The 17,294-nt window shown below is 45.8% G+C and overlaps 1 protein-coding gene across 1 annotated transcript in view; it reads left to right on the top strand.

Moving 5' to 3' along the window:
* Nucleotides 1-17,294, top strand: part of LOC135917683 (ATP-binding cassette sub-family G member 1-like) — an 86,630-nt gene that overhangs the window by 798 nt on the left and 68,538 nt on the right. The gene's annotated exons all lie outside the window — the stretch shown is intronic.

Here is a 17,294-nt window from a genome sequence, read left to right as displayed (position 1 = left end):
ACCATAGGTCTTATAACCGTACCTTGCACCGTGCTTTCTAAATGTTCGTTTTCTTTAGCAGCTTTACTAACGCTACCTCGGACACCATATATAGGATGCTTCTGTATTCATGGTTCTTTTACGTTGTCATTTTCTGTAGCCTGAACGAGGAGTACAAAAGCGAGTTTGATAAATGAAGTGAAGGGAGGCATAATGCGACTACCACGTGTAGTTTATTTCGTACGTACGTATCCCAAGCGCCGCGTCAACGCACACTGCGCAGCCACGGCTCTGATGTAACGACTGGTATGGAGTGTAGTTTGTCGCTATTCTTTGCGAGAATTGCGAGTCAGTGCATTTAGGCAATTAATATAGCGTGTGCTTTGCGCGCTGTCACCGACGCTGCGTCAGTCAGGCGCGCGAAACACGTTGCATGTGTTTGCCGCTCTGGTGCCTCGGTGCTTCGTCACGTGCACTAGCGCTGCGCGTGCTCTGACGAAGAATGTGTGGCTTCAGTGAGGAAGAGCCCGGGAGCGCCGAGGTACGATACCGAACCAGGACTGCCTTCCTGCGTTTCAGACGCCGGCGAGAAGCGAATTTGCCCGTTAAAATTTTGCATGGCCTTCAGTGTCTTCATCGAAGGGGCGCTGAATGAATATAGCGTATATATAACCAGCTAGACTACTGGCTTAATTAAAGCTACGAAAAATACAATATGAGCGACTTCTACTGAGATAAGGTTTCGTACAACGCGAGTGATGTCGAAGTAAGGCGGTGCACCCGCCTTCAATTTTCCAAAGCAGCTCAGGGGAAAGAATAGTTCACCTTTCCGACCTGTTTTTTTTTTCGATAAGAAACAACGCTAATGCCGAGGGGATGTTGGTTGTTTACCTAACTACAGGCCTACCTGACAACCTGTTAAGTTTCAGGGTATTCATATAGTGGCCCAAAAAATTTCACTCTGTCATTGAGACGCTACCAAGAAGGCCCCGCACATTTGAGGACCATTGGCTGCGTTAACGTAGCTTACTACGGCGCTTGGGCTTACCAGAGCGGAGGAAGCGGACTCCCCACAACCAAGAAACCACGCGTCGTTGATGGCATCCATCAACGACGCACTCTCGCTTCCGTCTCCATTTACCGCTTATTACCCCTGTGAGACCTTTTATCACCGGACAGGGGGCCTCAATCTAATAAGTATGGTTATCTCTCTCTCTCTTTCAAAATATAGATCGAGATATTAATATCACTTCTACGCCATTTCAGAACAAGCTGGGTTAAATTTCTCGTTTTCGAGGGATGATCTCAAGCTCGCAACTTGAGTTTTAATGAGAACACTGTTGCTGGTCACGCGAATACATTGTTAAAATATCCCACTTCGGTCAATTAAGCACCGCCAAAGATAGGCAAGAAGAGATACTTGTCGATTGAGATAGAACCTTTTTTGTGTGCGCTTTTTTAGAAATATTTTCATAGTATTCCTGATGCTATAAAAAAAATTCTCGTGGTATAGCTTCCATGGCAGACTTCGGATAAAGAGAAAATCTAAACCGACGAGACACTTTCAGTGCCTCACATTTATGCAGGAGGAAGCAAGCGCTATTCTACACTTGACGCAAGGCTGCATCCAGCGTAAAAAACAGAAGGGAAAGAAAAAGCAGAGAAACTAAAACAAAACGAAACCAAGCTCTTGAAAAACGGAGAGCCGACGGATCACGACAGAAAGTGCTCCCGACTGTTTCGTTACTGCATAACCTTGCATCGCTTTTCCTCTAAAGTGAGCCGGCGGTTGCCGATACCAAAGTGGTTGGTAACGTTGATCCCGACTGTTCATTATTTCTTACTGGGAAGAATACGTACCTGGAGAGACTAACCAACTAGTGGAGGGACTAACCAAATTAGTTCTGCAAAAATCCGCCAGGCGTACACAGATTCATAAAGTGACATACAATTTATTACAACATAAAGTTGCAAAGGAAACCCGTCATTTGGGCTCCGCGGAAAAAAAGAAGAAGCATCGCAGACCTTGGTAAAGAAATTTATCCTGGTCCGAGAATCGAAAGCGAGGCCACAGCTGAATCAGCTCACTCGCTGCACGAACGGAGCTAAGCTGGCCAAGGTTTTCGACGGAAAATAAGCGCACAGGAAGACACACACGAACAGCCGAGAAAGACACAAGACAGTCCGTCAGTACCTGTCCCTTGTCTTTCTCGGCTGTTCGTGTGTGTCTACCTGTGCGCTTATTTTCCGACGATCTGCAGTGCACCATCTAGCCCGTATGCAGTGTTAGATATGGAGCTGGTTCCTGCGATTACTTCGAGTTCCCCAGACCACGTCGGATTGCAGCACAGCTAATTGAGGAATGCAGAACGCATTCCAGAGAAGCGGCCGAGCAAACAAGTTTAAGGCATCAAGTTCACGTGCCAACAAGTTCGTGCACCGCCGGGATTTGCAGGTGGGCGTCGGACAATGGAGCAGGTGCAGCCCTCCCCTTCTCCTTGTTCGAAGTGTATTGCCAGTCTGTGATGCAAGACCGCAGCAAGCCGCCAGGTGTGACACCACGACACGGGCGCCTACCATTGGCTGAAAGTGGCGTCATCGGAGTGGACTCTCCCATTGGTCAAACATGACGTGACTTACAGTGCTCGAAGGGTTTATAAGAAGCCTTCCAGAGAGACCTGAGCATTCTGGGACATGCCCTGATTCCCTGATTCACCTCTCTCGAACTTCTTGCCGCGGGCCGCAGCGTCCGAGTTGCTGCTGGCCCGTAATGACTGTACGTCTGATACTTGACGCTCACCTCTCTGTACATAATGTAGAATAAATCCTCCCAAGTTGTGGGTTTTCATCCCGGAGTCCGTCTCCCAACCCCTACAGCAGGCGTTGTTAAGCTTTCCTATGTGTTTATCCCCTTGTTATTCTTGTCTACATTTGCGCGATTCTTTCTCCAATATGGGTTAACCCTAGAGGTTAGCTGTTGGAGCTCACTCACGAGGCAGCTTACCCATTATCCTGAATCTGAATTCATTAGATTGAGAGGCTGTGCGTAAGGTGTTATCCCCTTTGGTTCGCTGTTTGTTGGTATAGAAACTATCGCGGTTCGGTGGTTGTGTTACATTTAGCTGGATGCCTTTTATTCACGAAATATGAATAAGTGACCTCTATATGACACCGAGCATGTCCAACCAATAATTAAGTAGACCAAACTGAGTTGTTCAATCATCAGTCACTCAGCCCATAAAGATATATATGCCCATGACAAACCGGCATGTTGTTATTAAGAGCGCTATCGTTCAAAATGCCTTATCGTATTGGGAGGTTTAATGAAGTAGCAGGTAAGAAGCATTTCCGAGCCACTGCACCAGATTCCCCAGTTAACGCTATAGACCTACTACACGTGGCCTTCAATGTCATCGTAAAACAGTATCACGCAGTATGTGGGCCCGCTACCATACCCGTGTTTCACACACTCTTGTTGACAAGACTGGCCTCTTGGACCAAATTTTAATGCAGCATAAGTAAACTTCGCAACGCGCAACGTTGTCAAAGCTACAAATTGCACCACCTGTTGCGCAGACAAGGCGTAGCCTACTGTAAAGTCACTGCAGAGAGCTCGAAGAATTATGCCGGTGGCGAGCTTAAGGGCCCTTACCTGAGTTTCGATTAGAGTGGCCTCTGTGACAAATGGAGTTCATACAGGACCATTACATGTGCAATCATTAGTTCCGCCACAAAACGCCAATCACGCTCTAGTCGTGGCATTAGTGGGCCATACGTATTTTGAGCAAGCAATATATATTATAGGAAGTTGTTGACCTGTTATTGCTGTTACCTACAACTACTTCATGTACTACGAAGAGAGGAGTAGTTAGTGCCGCTTCAAGGCACAAAGGAATATTCTAAATTATGTACTAAAATGAATCTGAAATCACGTACTTAATTTAAGTGAAGGTTACATGATATGCCTAGGCGATAATTTTGAAGGAAACACTAATTATATTTTTGCTTTAGTTTCCACAGGAAACGTTGCTTCACACGTGAGAACTTGATGGTCAGATTGATTTCATGGCTAGCCTAAATCTATTAACTACGTGACATCAACTTGGACATTGGTAAGCGACAATTCAATAGCGACCCGTGGCGTTACTGCTCAATGCGTGAGAGAAAATGTAACTCAGAAGGAATTTCACACCAATGAAATTCGCTCTCTGTTGTCCTTTCCAGCGCAACAGCATTGCTACTCGCAGCGGCAATATTTCACAACACTTGCCGCTGGCATCCACAGCAGTTAAACTACATCGCGATAAGGAACGCTGTAGATCTTTCTTTTCTTTTTTTTTGCTCTATCTCTCTTTCTGCAAGGGCACTCGAACTGCGACTGCCGCAAGGCACGCCGGTGTGTGTTACTCCCCTGTGGCAGGTGCGATCAAATGTTAGCGGCGTGTGGCTCGGCAGAGGAGCGATGTCCCTCAGCGCCGGCGTCGGTCGTACAGAGGGGCCCGTGCACGTGGGTCGGGTTTGCACACAAGGTTCTCCAAAAGGACGGCACGTTGGGCACGTTGGTGTTCCACACCGAAACTACTGACAGCGCGAAACGGGACCAAGTACACAAGAAATTAAGACAACACGGACGATAGTCGGCGTTTGTCCGCGTGCCTTTCTTGTGTCACCACCACGTGACAATACTTGGGGCCGTTTCGCGCTGGCAGTCGTTTCAAATAAAGTGCACCCGTGCCTCCTCGAGCGGGCGCCACCTTGGCGACGGTACAGCGGTTCTCCACGTGCCGGAGACTCGCTTCGATGCGAACTGTATATTACCACTGTCCCTCCCGAGAAAAAAAAAAGAGCTGAACGAAACCTCGTCGTTTTAATTGCTTCGGTACAGGCAATCGGCGCGGCGCCACCGCAGAACCGAAGCGAATAAAAACGTGCGCGGAGTGCAGACAGGTATATTCGGGGTCTCGCATAGCTTTGACGTTCGATCTTCCTTAATGTCGCCAGCGCTGTCAAGTTCGAGCAGTTTAATGCTGCGAAGTTGAGACGGATTGACTCGGAGGTGTGATGCTGGTTCACGCACGTCTACGTTATGTAGCGGGTTCGCTCCCTGCATGCAATTATCGTATGCAGGGAGCCAGCCCCATCGAGCCTAACGTGCGCTCCTGCCTGCCCGCCTGGCAGGGTGTTTTGGACCGCTCGAGGCATTCGCTGTCCTTTTTGCGCGGCAGGCGTTCTTGTTGCGTATGCGGGTTGATACACGCAACGTTTGACGTCAACGCGGGCGCACACGACGGTTACTCGAGCTATGCAAAGCCTGGCTTTATCTGAACGTGTGCCAAATCAAGCTCCCCCAACATTGTTAATATTTTTTTTATTATTATTGCTGCCAGCAAACTGAACATTAGAATTGAAATCATTTCACTTGCGCTGTGTCGAGCTGAGGAAGGGTGACGCATAGCACAAACGTTATCAAAATCTGTCCTTTCTAGCTTAGAGAAAATGGCTATTTGACCTGCTGAAAAGCACAGTTGATAAAATAAACCGTTTTGTTTGGTACCAGCAACGACACGCTGTTTACTACCTTATGGAGAGGACATGTGAACAACACACGACAATATCAGGCAGGCGCTGGTGAAAAAAAGAAAGAAAAAGGCTTTGAAAACAAAGAGATTCCTCTTGCAACTAGTGAGAGCAAGCATGCAGTGATACTTAGCGTACATGAACGAAATTTCAATGGTTGCTTTCTTGCAGGCTTCTGAAGGGAATTTCCTTCTATCATGGCCAATAATTTTATGTGATCTACTGGAAAACAAATATTGAAATTCTTTCCCTTTTAAGTCACCCTGTCAAACTTGCACGCGTGTACACAAATTGGCTCGTTTCACACTTAGCGCGAACAATGCGCAAGAAAAGGCCACTGTTCATTGTTGAGGCCCGAAGACATCATTAATTTCTTTGTGCTTAAGTGTGTGAACTAGAAAATGTGTGTCTGGCTTCGAGGTTGCTCACTTGTCATTTCTCTTATTTGTACACTAAGACCGGTAGTTTGCCGTTTAGAAATTGTGACTTTTTTATCACTCCCACCTCCTCCCGAAAAAAAATAATCAAATTGAAGTATATAGAAGCTTGAGCCTTGGTACACGCCTAAAAAAACCATCTGCTGTGTTTTTTCAAGCGTATATTGCCTGGTCATACATTGGAGAGAAAAACAAACGAAATGTAGCGTTACCACGAATAACTGCCTTTCCGTTCACCCGCAGCATGGCGCCGCAAGTGCTTTTTATGGTCTTCTGAGAGTAGCATATATTGCACTCCGTCTCGCCAGTGTGGTCACTTTGGGTGAAAGTCGGCTTTGCTTTCTTTCCATGTAATAATTCCTTGTTCATTGATATAATAAGTCGGTATTGAGGCATGCCTCCTGACTACGCACAAGTTAATTGCACTCACCTAAAGAAATGCTTGAAGTTGCCGCCTAAATTATTTACCTAGCTACGGACAGGAAGCAAATTATTTAGAGACTCGTAAGTCGTGGAGAAAAATAAGTTGCATTAAATTGAAGGGCGAGGAAGAGAGAGTAAGATGACCGTTACATTGCTCTAATGATCTTTTGTTATCAGTGGTTTCGGCCACGGCATCACCTGCGGCATTCTTTGCAAACCTCTAGACTCCTTAAATTTCGCCATCGAATGCATGCTTCATCCAATGCATGCGGGAGAGAGAATGAGGGTGTGAGCAATGGAGTGGCGAGTCACTCTGGCGATTATCGCAATGTGTTACGCCCTATAGCAGTGTAATCTTCGAATAGCCGCATTCAAGTGAAACGTTGACTTTGCAAAGTGCATTTAGGGCTCTCAACAAAACTGGTGTCGAATATGTCAGCTGGTTTGCTTATCTTTGACATGGAGGTATTCGCATCAGAAAGGCACTCCTGCACATCCTCTAGAGTCTGTGCAGGAGTACTTTTATCTAGGTCGATTGCTTACGGGAGACCTTGATCATGAGAAGGAGATCTAAAGAAAAAAATTGGGTTGGAACGCGCACGGCAGACGTTTCCATATCTTGGCTGGTAGCTATCACTGAAAAGAAAATGGTGCAATCATTGCATTCTATCAGTGCTAACATATGGGGCAGAAATTTAGAGGTTTACATAGAAGCTTGACAACAAGTGAAGAACCGCGCAAAGAGCGATGGAACGAAAAATGTTAGGTGTAACGTCAAGCCACAGCAAGAGAATGGTGTGGATCAGAGATCAAACGGGGGTAGCGATATTCCAGTTCACATATTATTACAGAGAAATATTCGATATTAGAAGAAATGAAGCCGGGCAGGCCGTGTTATGCGTAGGGCAGGTAGCGGGTGGGCCATTGGAGTTACAGAATGGGTGTCAAGAGAAGGAAAATGCAGTAGAGAATGGCACAATACTAGGGTTATGATGAAATTATGAATTTGCTGCAGCACGTTGTAATCGGCTAGGATTAATTGGAGGTAGCTGGGAGAGGCCTTTGTACTGCAGTGGGAATAAAAATAGGTTGCTGCTGCTGTTGATGATGATGTTCATCATCATCATCAAGTAAGCTTTCGAGTAAATATGAAAATTTAAGACCTGGTTTCCCTACGTTGCACTATCTTGCACGCAATCGATATACATGAACTATAGCTCCGTTTGTAGCATCACATCGTGTGAAGCGGTTCACCCCACCTTTCGCCGAAGGTGGTGTGAAGAGGGGGGAGGGGGACCGAGGGCAGACGTCCGACCTTTGGCATGTCTGTTGGTCGGGGGTCTAAATAACCAGCGTAGTGTTAGCATTATAAATGCCTTGGTGTGACCTCATCCGTGTCTTGCACCGGCGAAACCTTACAAGGCGAGTCACGTGTCAGCAGCGAAGTACAGACTGATCAACGGTAGCTAACTTCATGTTCCATTGCGTGTTATCTGTGCATCTATATTCGTGGACGCACACTTAAGGGCTCGCGTTCTGTACCAGTGTGACGCAAGTGGAGCCTATTGCGGCTTCTTTTTTTTCTTTTTCTCTTTCTCACCCTTCTGGAAGTTTATTACCGCTTTTATTTGTTCAACGGCACTGCACTACGCAACCATAACCAAAGAACTTCATCACATGTATAGCATCTTCGAGATCGTCGAGTTGCCAATGGATTCATGGCTTGTATAATTATGCAGCATCACGCCTTTTGAGCCCGCGTTGGCGCGTGGTGAACACGCTTCTAAGAAAAGACGTTAGTCTTGGGTCACCTCAGGGTTACGTTTTTTTATTTGCCCAGCCCCTTGCACCCAGTGGTATCGTCTATCTGCCTCATGAGAATCGCACATACGTGGGTTGCTTTGGAATGGCCCTAGGCGCTTGCTGGGAGCGTCATGCAGCGAGGGTGCTTATGCAAATCGCGTGGACACATCGTGCTTTTCTGAGAGTTGTTACTTCATCCTCCTTACGTCGTGTACCCATGCCTACACTGTTATATTACCCCAACCCTACCTCTTCCTACCTCATGTGTCGCAATAGGAGGTCTAATACTATATGTCGCGCTGTTGGGGTGGTGCGTTTTACTGCGACAACGGTTAGTGGTGTCCTACTCCATTACGCTGCAGCCGTCAGTGTTAGTCCGCCAAATACACGCGCGCAGACGTTGAGAGCATGCGTGATTCCATAATGACCCAGACATTTTGAAATGATGCATCGCTATCGCAAGAATGCAAAAGATTGGCAACATCAACGCGGGCGAATTTCTTCCCGCGAATTCCAAGACTGGTCACGTGATATGCGACTACAATGAGACCGCAGTGGACTCCGGAACGTTGCCTTCATGTGCGTTTTTTCGTTACCTTCACCTCTATGTTTTTCGTGGTCAGTGACCATAATTCCATCTTTTTAGTAACACACCGCGTATTCCGTCTCATATTATTAGAAATATGGGATTCGGAACAATACATTATAATCTTTACTAATCAAGCTTCGTACGTAGCAGCGATGAACATTACAGTTGGCGTGATCGCCGTCATTATGGTGGTTAATTGACAAAATTTTACAAATCACTGTTTTAGGCCACGACCCTCTGGGGACATGTAATTGTAGAATTTAAGCCAGCCAGTAATCAAAGCCTATCCATTTGTTAAAAAAAACTCTTGCGCTATGTACGTACAGACTATACACAGTCTGCAGCGACACGTGTTAATGTTAGATTTCAGATATTTTTGCACTATCATATAATGTGGAGCACGTAAGTTCGCTAATTCTAAAGTTCTTCACGGCACGTTTCAGTACGCGTGTCTTCTCTGAACTGGTGCTCCAGTTTCGTCCAAGACGTTATGCTTCGTGTGCTAGCTGACTTCAATTCTGTTGTTCAATCCAGCTAACAACGTTAATTGAAAAAGTAACTATTAACAACTTGACTGATTAATAGTTGTACTGGCGATTAAAGTACGCAAAGCTCAGGCCCTAAGTATCTCATTGACATGATTAAGTGATTAGTGATGGCTAACGCCTCAAGGCGACACTGAGGCTATGACTTGGTTGTTTTTTTTTCTTTTAACGTGCACCTAGATTTGTGTACACGAGTGTTTTCGCATTTCGGCCCCATCAAAATACGACCACCGTTTCCGGGATTCGAACCGACGATCTCATTCTCAGGAGCAGAACGCCATAGCCGATGCGCTACCGCGGCGGTCATCACTAGCACCAATTTTAGCCGACATAGAAATAATCATTTCGTTCAAGAATTTTCAATTATGAATTTCAACCATGATCTAATTATGAGGCTCGCCGGTGTGAGGGACTCCGGATTAATTTTGACCACCTGGGGTTCTGTAACGTGCACCCAGTGCACGGACCTTTTTGCATTTCACCCCCAGAGAAAACGCGGCCGCCGCCGCCGTGATTCGATCCCGCGCCCTCAGGCTTAGTAGCGCAATGCTGTGGCCACTACGCCACCGCGGCGGGTGAATCGGTTTGTCTCGAATCGCCTATTTTCTAAGACATTTGTCGCTGCAAAATTGTGTGCTGATGACACAATTTTGATGAATGTTGGACCAAGTGGACCTTCTTTTGGTCGGTGCTAAGTCGCGGGACCTGTAGGACCACTTATAATGCGAATTAGAGAAGTCCAATGGGGTGATCAAGTGCTCAGCCGCATTGAAATAAAAAAGCCGAGGCTGCTACAGGGGCACATCGGAGGGCTTCAACGACTGCGTTCGCCCGTTAGTATGGCGACATTTCGTTCTGAAAGCGCGTTGAAGTTAGCGAATTTTGGTGTCGTCTCCCTTCTGTCCTTGCTCGCTGGCGCTAAATATGCTTTCAATACCAACACGCCCAACAAATGGCAATGCTGACGTTTTGTAACCTGTCTTGGTCGTGGCTACCTTACCGCTGTCAGAATGCGACGAAGGTGATGAAACTGGTCCTTACTGCATGCGCGTGACTAAGAGGTATGATCGCGTCGTGGGACATAATTTTATTCGTCATATTCGACACAGTCGAATAAACTGAAAGAAGTAAGCACTTTTATCTGAGGTTGCTCAATAGATAGCTTGTTCCGTTCCTTTATTTGTTCCAGGGGGTAGATTTCAAATATCATGTACACGACCTGGGAAAACACGGGGAAGGCGGGAGATGGAAATTCAAGACGAAGGTCAACAGGAGAACAGGGTGAAAGCCGCAGCCAGCGTTTCGACAAGTGGACTTGTCTTTTTCTACACACGTACATATGTCGCCTCGAAAAAGACAAGTTCACTCGTCGAAACTTTGCCTCCGGCTTTCCCCTTGTTCTCGTTTTGCTCAGGTGCGCGACCTGTAAGATGCAAGTCCAGCGAACGGCAGTCCCACAACAATCACAAAAGAGGGGTCAAGTTTCACTTGCATACAGTTAAATATTCAATGACATTGATACGACGACATGTACAATGATGGATCACAGATATACAGGCGTGTACAATGTATATGCGACAAAGAGGATTACATATCTACAACCTTGTAATTCTTAATATTATCATGAACGTAGACCGCACGTCGTGCCAACCGCTCCAGCAGCTTACTATTTGGTCTCATCCACCGATTAAGATAGACTCCGTGATCTCATCTATATAAGCGCTTTCTACTCAGAGTTCCATGCAAGGTCACTTCACCAGACCCAAATTAGGGTACCGTTAAGCGGTACAAGTTGAAAAGGGGACTCTTGCACCAGCGACCCGTGGACTTTGGGCTGCTTCGAGCACGTAGATGCATCTCGCTTCAAGTACGCTTTCAGAACAGTGGCGCGTGTACCTTAGACTGTGGCAAACACACAAGAACCGATCCTCTTTCAAGCATGATCTTCCGGAGGTCTTCAGACCACTATAATTGGCCTGCTCTTTAAAAAAAAGACACAGAAAGATGCATGGCGGGCCATATTCCATGGAATGCAGTGACGTACTGTTGGTGTCAACCTAAGAATTTCAAGGTTATATGTGCATTGTCAAACTCGAGCACTATTTGCCTAGATCGCAAGAAAATTCACCCGTAGGCACCTGTACAACTGTGGTATGTATCAATACTGGCGCATAAATTGACTAGAGGACTAGGAACCGCACATGCGATACATCGTACTTCATATAAACAAAACAAATAAAGAAGCAAACAAAAAAAAGTAAATCTGCGCGTCCTTATAGTGCGCGTCCTTAGTGACCACAAGCGGTCAAAATTATTTCATGGCTCTCGGCTCGACATCATCCTCACAGCCGAGGTGTCAGCTCTGAGATGTCAAAACCAAGCGACCTTTGAAAGTCATGCCACGCAAGGACCAGTGTGCAAGTCACTACTTTCGGAGACGGAAGTAACCGTTGATCAACATATCTGCTCCTAATGCCGACACTTGGTACACCCACAGCGGACGCATGAGGAGACATAACCGCTGTGTTCACGTGCATTTTACGATCCTCGAGTCGTCCTTGAGAGTATCACTGCGCCTTTGCGTTCCTTGATGCGAGGTATCACAGCTTCCTCGTCAGTTAACGCACGGAGTCTGTATTGACTTAGAAGCGTGCTTCTCAGGTTTAACTTTCCACTTAGCCTGAATGATTAATGCATAGACGCCCTGATAAGCGAGTAAGTTATAATAAAAAAAAATGTGTCGCGTGCCTGCCTTGTTAGAAATTAAGCACTTCAATTTGTCCGTTTAAAGTCGAACTTTCCGAGTGACCGGCTCAATGTCTCAATATTTCTTCCTCCTTCGTTTTTATTATACAAGCCTTATAATCAAACACTCAAAGCCAACGTGTTCTGATGCGAAAGAAACGGGCTAGGGTGTTTGTGTTTCAAGGCTCTGCCAGAAGGCCTGTTGTTTCTTAGGAGAGGCACGTAACACAGAGACAGTTTGTAGCATGTGCGCCGCCGCGTCCTAGACATCGAATCTGTATTCGAAACAGGCGGCAATCGCGAAGCGTAATCTCGCGACTGATACTGAAGAGCGCGATTGATCGTCTCGCCCGCATGACACCCAACCGAGGGGCGGCGTCCTTCGGTCGTAGTCGGTGACGTGCCCGGAGCGATTCGTCGAAAGATATATCGCTCCGTACAACCGCCGGGCGTTCCGCTAAGACTTGCACGGCGTGTGTTCTTGTGTCTATTCGGAAAGGTATAACCACTCTGGCCTGTACATCCTTTGAGCGGTTTACGGCAAGGGCTTTTTTTTTTCTTTTTTTTCTTCCTTTCTTCTTTTTTTATACTCTGCGCGCGTGAGCCACATCACCGAATCTTGCTTCTTTCCTTCTTGCATCTCCCTCGTCGAATATATTGTATTTTTTAGTCACCATTGGCAAGCACAAGGCGGTGGTTTTTCTGGCGTTCCTGAATAACGAGAATACTCAGCGTATATAGAAAGACAACATTCTGGAGGGTGCATTGGAAGTTCACAGAGATAGATTTGGGGTGCGTGTCCTCACTGATCGTGTAGTTTCGATTCGTGTCATAAAAAACGAAAAGAAAAAAGTACTCTGCGAGGTATACGTAAAGACATCTGAACGTCTCAGCGACTCGGGGAGAAACCGTGCCTCAATGAGAAATCCTGGGAAACACAGCGTCACACGCGATGGCACGGCTAAATCTCGGAGAACCTCTGCGTGAAAAAAAAAAAACGGCGATGAGCTTGCGGGTTTTCTTGACGCGGATCAACGGGCTCGGTGTGTCCGTGCGATCATTGGCATTTGGTGGAAAAGGAAGCAGCCAGGGGAAAAATGCAACTACATCCAAATACTGCACGCCTGGCTGCTTACAGTGGAGCCATACGAAAGGCGAAGATGGGCTGAGTTCCAGGGAAGTAGGAGACCACACCGAGCGAGCTTCAGGTTTGGAGGCAATGAAACAGAGGACACGAGACCCAGCTAGTGTGCTACTCGACAGTTGCACTTCAAGAAACTTCGTGTGACCTCGAAGAATTAGTTGTTCACTGAAGTGACGGCCTTATATGAGCATATACAAGACCTCATAGTAGGAGACAGTTAAATTTGGCAGCCGGAGTTCTCTCGAACCACCAAGAATCTGGCGTCTCTCGGTGGTGTTATCTTCTTTCGTGAAACGGTTTTATACTTCGCTATCACTCATAGTGCTTCGCCTTTCCAGAGAAACTGCAGCGTCTCTCTCTATATCTCTCTCTTTTTTTCTGCTCGCATGAGTGCTGTTGGTTCTGATTTCAGGTAAATCCGGCTTGGCATCATTTCGGCTACTGAGTGAAATAATTATACAACGTATCCCAACTACCATGCACCAAGACTTAAAAAAAAAAGCAATTGCGTTACTCCTTGAAAACATAATGCATATTGTATCCAGTACAGCGGAGTAGGCGCCCACACTATTTTCGTTACTGAAATTTAATTAGGCGATTATAATTAATTATGTAACTCGAGAGCTACTGTAGTAATTATCAAAGTGTTAATGAAACATCTGTAGGCACCCCCAAATGACATCTAACTGCGGTGTTTTAAGCGACGTACTAATTGCATACATTCTTTTTCGACTGATAAAGAAACCCTCACGAAAAATGAAAAATACCACGTGACTGCGCTCCCACAAGCATCATAAAGCAGCGCCGTCCAATAAGCTGATTCAAAGCAACTACTTTCCCTGTCGCAAACTCAAAATGATAACGCATCACCTTGATAATAGTACGGAAGGAGCACCAACAGCAGGTTTCGCGGCTTTACAGCTATTCCTTCCTCTCTGCGTCGCACTTATTATTTGTCCCTCAAGGACGGCTGATCACGTTGATAACAAAAGCCCCTTGATGACGCGGCCGAAGCGCTGCTCGGACCACGCACGAAAAGCGAAAAGCAATGGAATAGGCATAGAATGTTTCGAAATCCCAGCTTTCTTCGTACCGCATCAACAGAGTGCGCGCGCAGCTATATTTCGAGCCAGAAACTTGCTTCAGATCAAAGCCAAAAAAAAGTGACGGCATTATTTTTAATGAGAGTGTATATGCGCTGCAAAAACAAGTTCGTGGCAAAAAATAAATGAGAAATAAACAAACCGGGAAGCGACCAACGTGTAGAAAAAAGACAAAACCGATGCGTTCAATAAAGTAAATGTACAACTTCTAAATTTGCCGAATGGGCAATCGTACCGGGACATCTGCACACACGCAAAAAAAAGAAATATCTACGCAGAACCTTCGCTGCGATTTATTTGAACGATGCGTAAGCATTTCGTACTACTGACGTGGTTTCGTGGTAGTATGCTGGAGTATTTAGTATAATTGCGAGAACGACCGCGAAAGAAACGCGCCTGTAAATGCATCCCATTGCGCATGAAAAGACCCATGCAGCCAGTTTCGTGCTCGGCTACTGCTGTGTGCTGGTGGTCCATCTTGATGGTGCCACAGAAATGGAAGACATCACAGCGAGACTCCTCTGAGAAACTCATCCATTACTCCTTCAAGGACTTCGTCCACGTAACGCTGTGCAGTCGATGTGTGATCATAGAAGGTGGGAGCGATTTTAGCACCACCAAAAATTCTGAACCACACGTTGAACGACCACTGATACAGGTGCTGAGTGCGCTTTACACAGTCTGGACTCTAGTCACTCCAATGGTGTGCATTATGGAAATTTACTTGGCCGTTTCTGCACAATTGTCCCCTCTGTGTAGATGATGTTGCTAAAAAAGTCCGGTGACTCATCGGCTTTTGTGAGGACCCAATTCGACAAATCTAGACGATTCCACTCGTCCCTATCTTCCAAGCAGTGGTGCAGGACAGCGTGGTATGGGTGAAAGCCGAGTCATTTGGAATCCTCCTGACTGAGGACTTGAAAATTAGTACGTGGGCTGCTACGTCCCGCATGCTAGCATGAGGTTTTGAGGCCATAAATGCTAGAACATCCGCGCGTAAGCTATGACTCAAAGATGGAATCCTCCACCGCGCTGCCGGTTTGTCTCAGGTTTTCATTCTTTCTGATGATAGTCGATGCGTGTGGTCTACTGCCACATTTTCATGACTGATGTATATTTGCAGCCTTCCTCTTGTTGCCATTTGCAGCTCCCAAGGAAAGGATCATGTTTTCCTTGTGCTCATTAGAAAAAGTCATGGCGACTGGGACGAAACAAAACGCACCTTTAAACATTTGCACTGACGTTATCAATTCGCTGTTGTGGTTACAGGTTTTCTGGCAAGAAAGAAAGAAGAAAAAATGATTCGTGCACTTTATCTGCGCTAAGACAACAGCTATCACAGCTTGTTTCCAACTCAAACCAAACGCGACGCGTTACTTCATCTGGGGCGCGGCAGATTAAGAACTAGCTCGACCCCGAAGTCTTTCTTTATTTCCTTTATTTTGTTCTGGCTAACTCAGAGAGAGCTTGTTCGAGGGCGCTTCTTTGTTATGTGAATAGGAGCGCAGTCACGTGGTATTTTTCATATTTGGCGTGGTTTATGTATCAGTCGGAAAAAATTGGTACGCAAGAAATTTGTACTAAATACCGCAATTATATGTCCCTTGGCTGTGCCTACAAATACGTCATTGACATTTTGATATTTAGGATAGTACATCTCAGGTTAGATAATCAATTACAATTGCCTCATGAAATCTCAGTAATGAGGAAAGTACTGGCGGCTACTCCGCCATACGGGAAACAATATGCACTAGGTTTTCTTCGAGTAATGTATTTGCTCTTTTTTTTAAATATAAAACGGGATGCATGGTAGTTAATTTGGACACTCTGTATATATGTATGACCTCTGCGTGCAGGTGACGATGTTTCTTTCCCTCATAAATGTTGTAAATTATTAGAAGAGTTTTCTTTTTTCATGAGTCGTCAGCATTGCTTACTGGAAAAAGAAGAAATACTGAGACACATGACAATCACGTGCATTTCACACGCCGCTGATCAAAGACTCTGTCGAAGGGGTCACTGAAGTCTCCAGGTTTTTTTAAGGGTCAAGAAAGCACGCAAAGCAATTTGAAGCGAGCTGAACATATAGCAACATATTCATTCTCTAGGCATAGGATGTTCGTACCTTTTGAAATAATTTTTAATTGGCTGGATCCTTCTCTTTCGAAAATATAATAAGCTTTATCTGTGTGTATATTTAAATATATTGGGCATCTTCGTGGTGTTTACAGTGGAAATTTAAAACAATGTTGAAGTGAAAAAATACGGAAGATGTAGTCGCCGCTAGTGCTTCTAATGCGCTGGTCCTCCTAAAGTCAGTATTTGCAGAAGTAAAGCGATATTATGAATTAAAAGCCGTGCACGTCCGCGCAGCAATGATGCAGTAAGCTATTAACTAGAATAAAATGTTTGTTGAAAAGTTCGAGCCAAGTCAAAGGAAACCTCAAATGATGTGGGAGACAAAACTCCGATAATGACATTTTAAGTGTATGTATATGATGTATGTGGTGGGGGGGAGGGGGGAGGTAGGCTTCCACATCGGTGGAGCTTCCCTTTTTCCTGAAAATCTCACAGGGGGCTCCGACTCCGCGGCCTACCGTAGCTGGCGCCTATGCTTGACAGTGTCCACTTCCGTCATATTGTTTAATTCTGCAATGACGACGTTTTCAGCCAATCAAAGAGGCCAAGCAGCCCTCAAAACCACTCACAGCTGGCATGGTGGTGAATGAGGCAATATGGTGGAATTTGACAATGCCCCGGATAGCATCCGCGGCATATCGAAGCTGTTATTCCGAAGTGAGACCTGCTACCAGATCTGTTCTCTGCCTTGACAATGACTACGGCAGTTCCAGGTATAAAGAGCGAACGTGCATTGAACGTACATTGAGAGCATAGAACATGCGAGCGTTGAAGTATAGTGCGCTTCAAAGCATTTCGGGTTACTGCGAG

Source organism: Dermacentor albipictus, chromosome 4, assembly GCF_038994185.2.
Source record: "Dermacentor albipictus isolate Rhodes 1998 colony chromosome 4, USDA_Dalb.pri_finalv2, whole genome shotgun sequence".
Taxonomy (NCBI): Eukaryota; Metazoa; Arthropoda; class Arachnida; order Ixodida; family Ixodidae; genus Dermacentor; species Dermacentor albipictus.
Note: the sequence above shows the minus strand (reverse complement) of the source record. Positions and strands in the feature narration are given on the sequence as shown.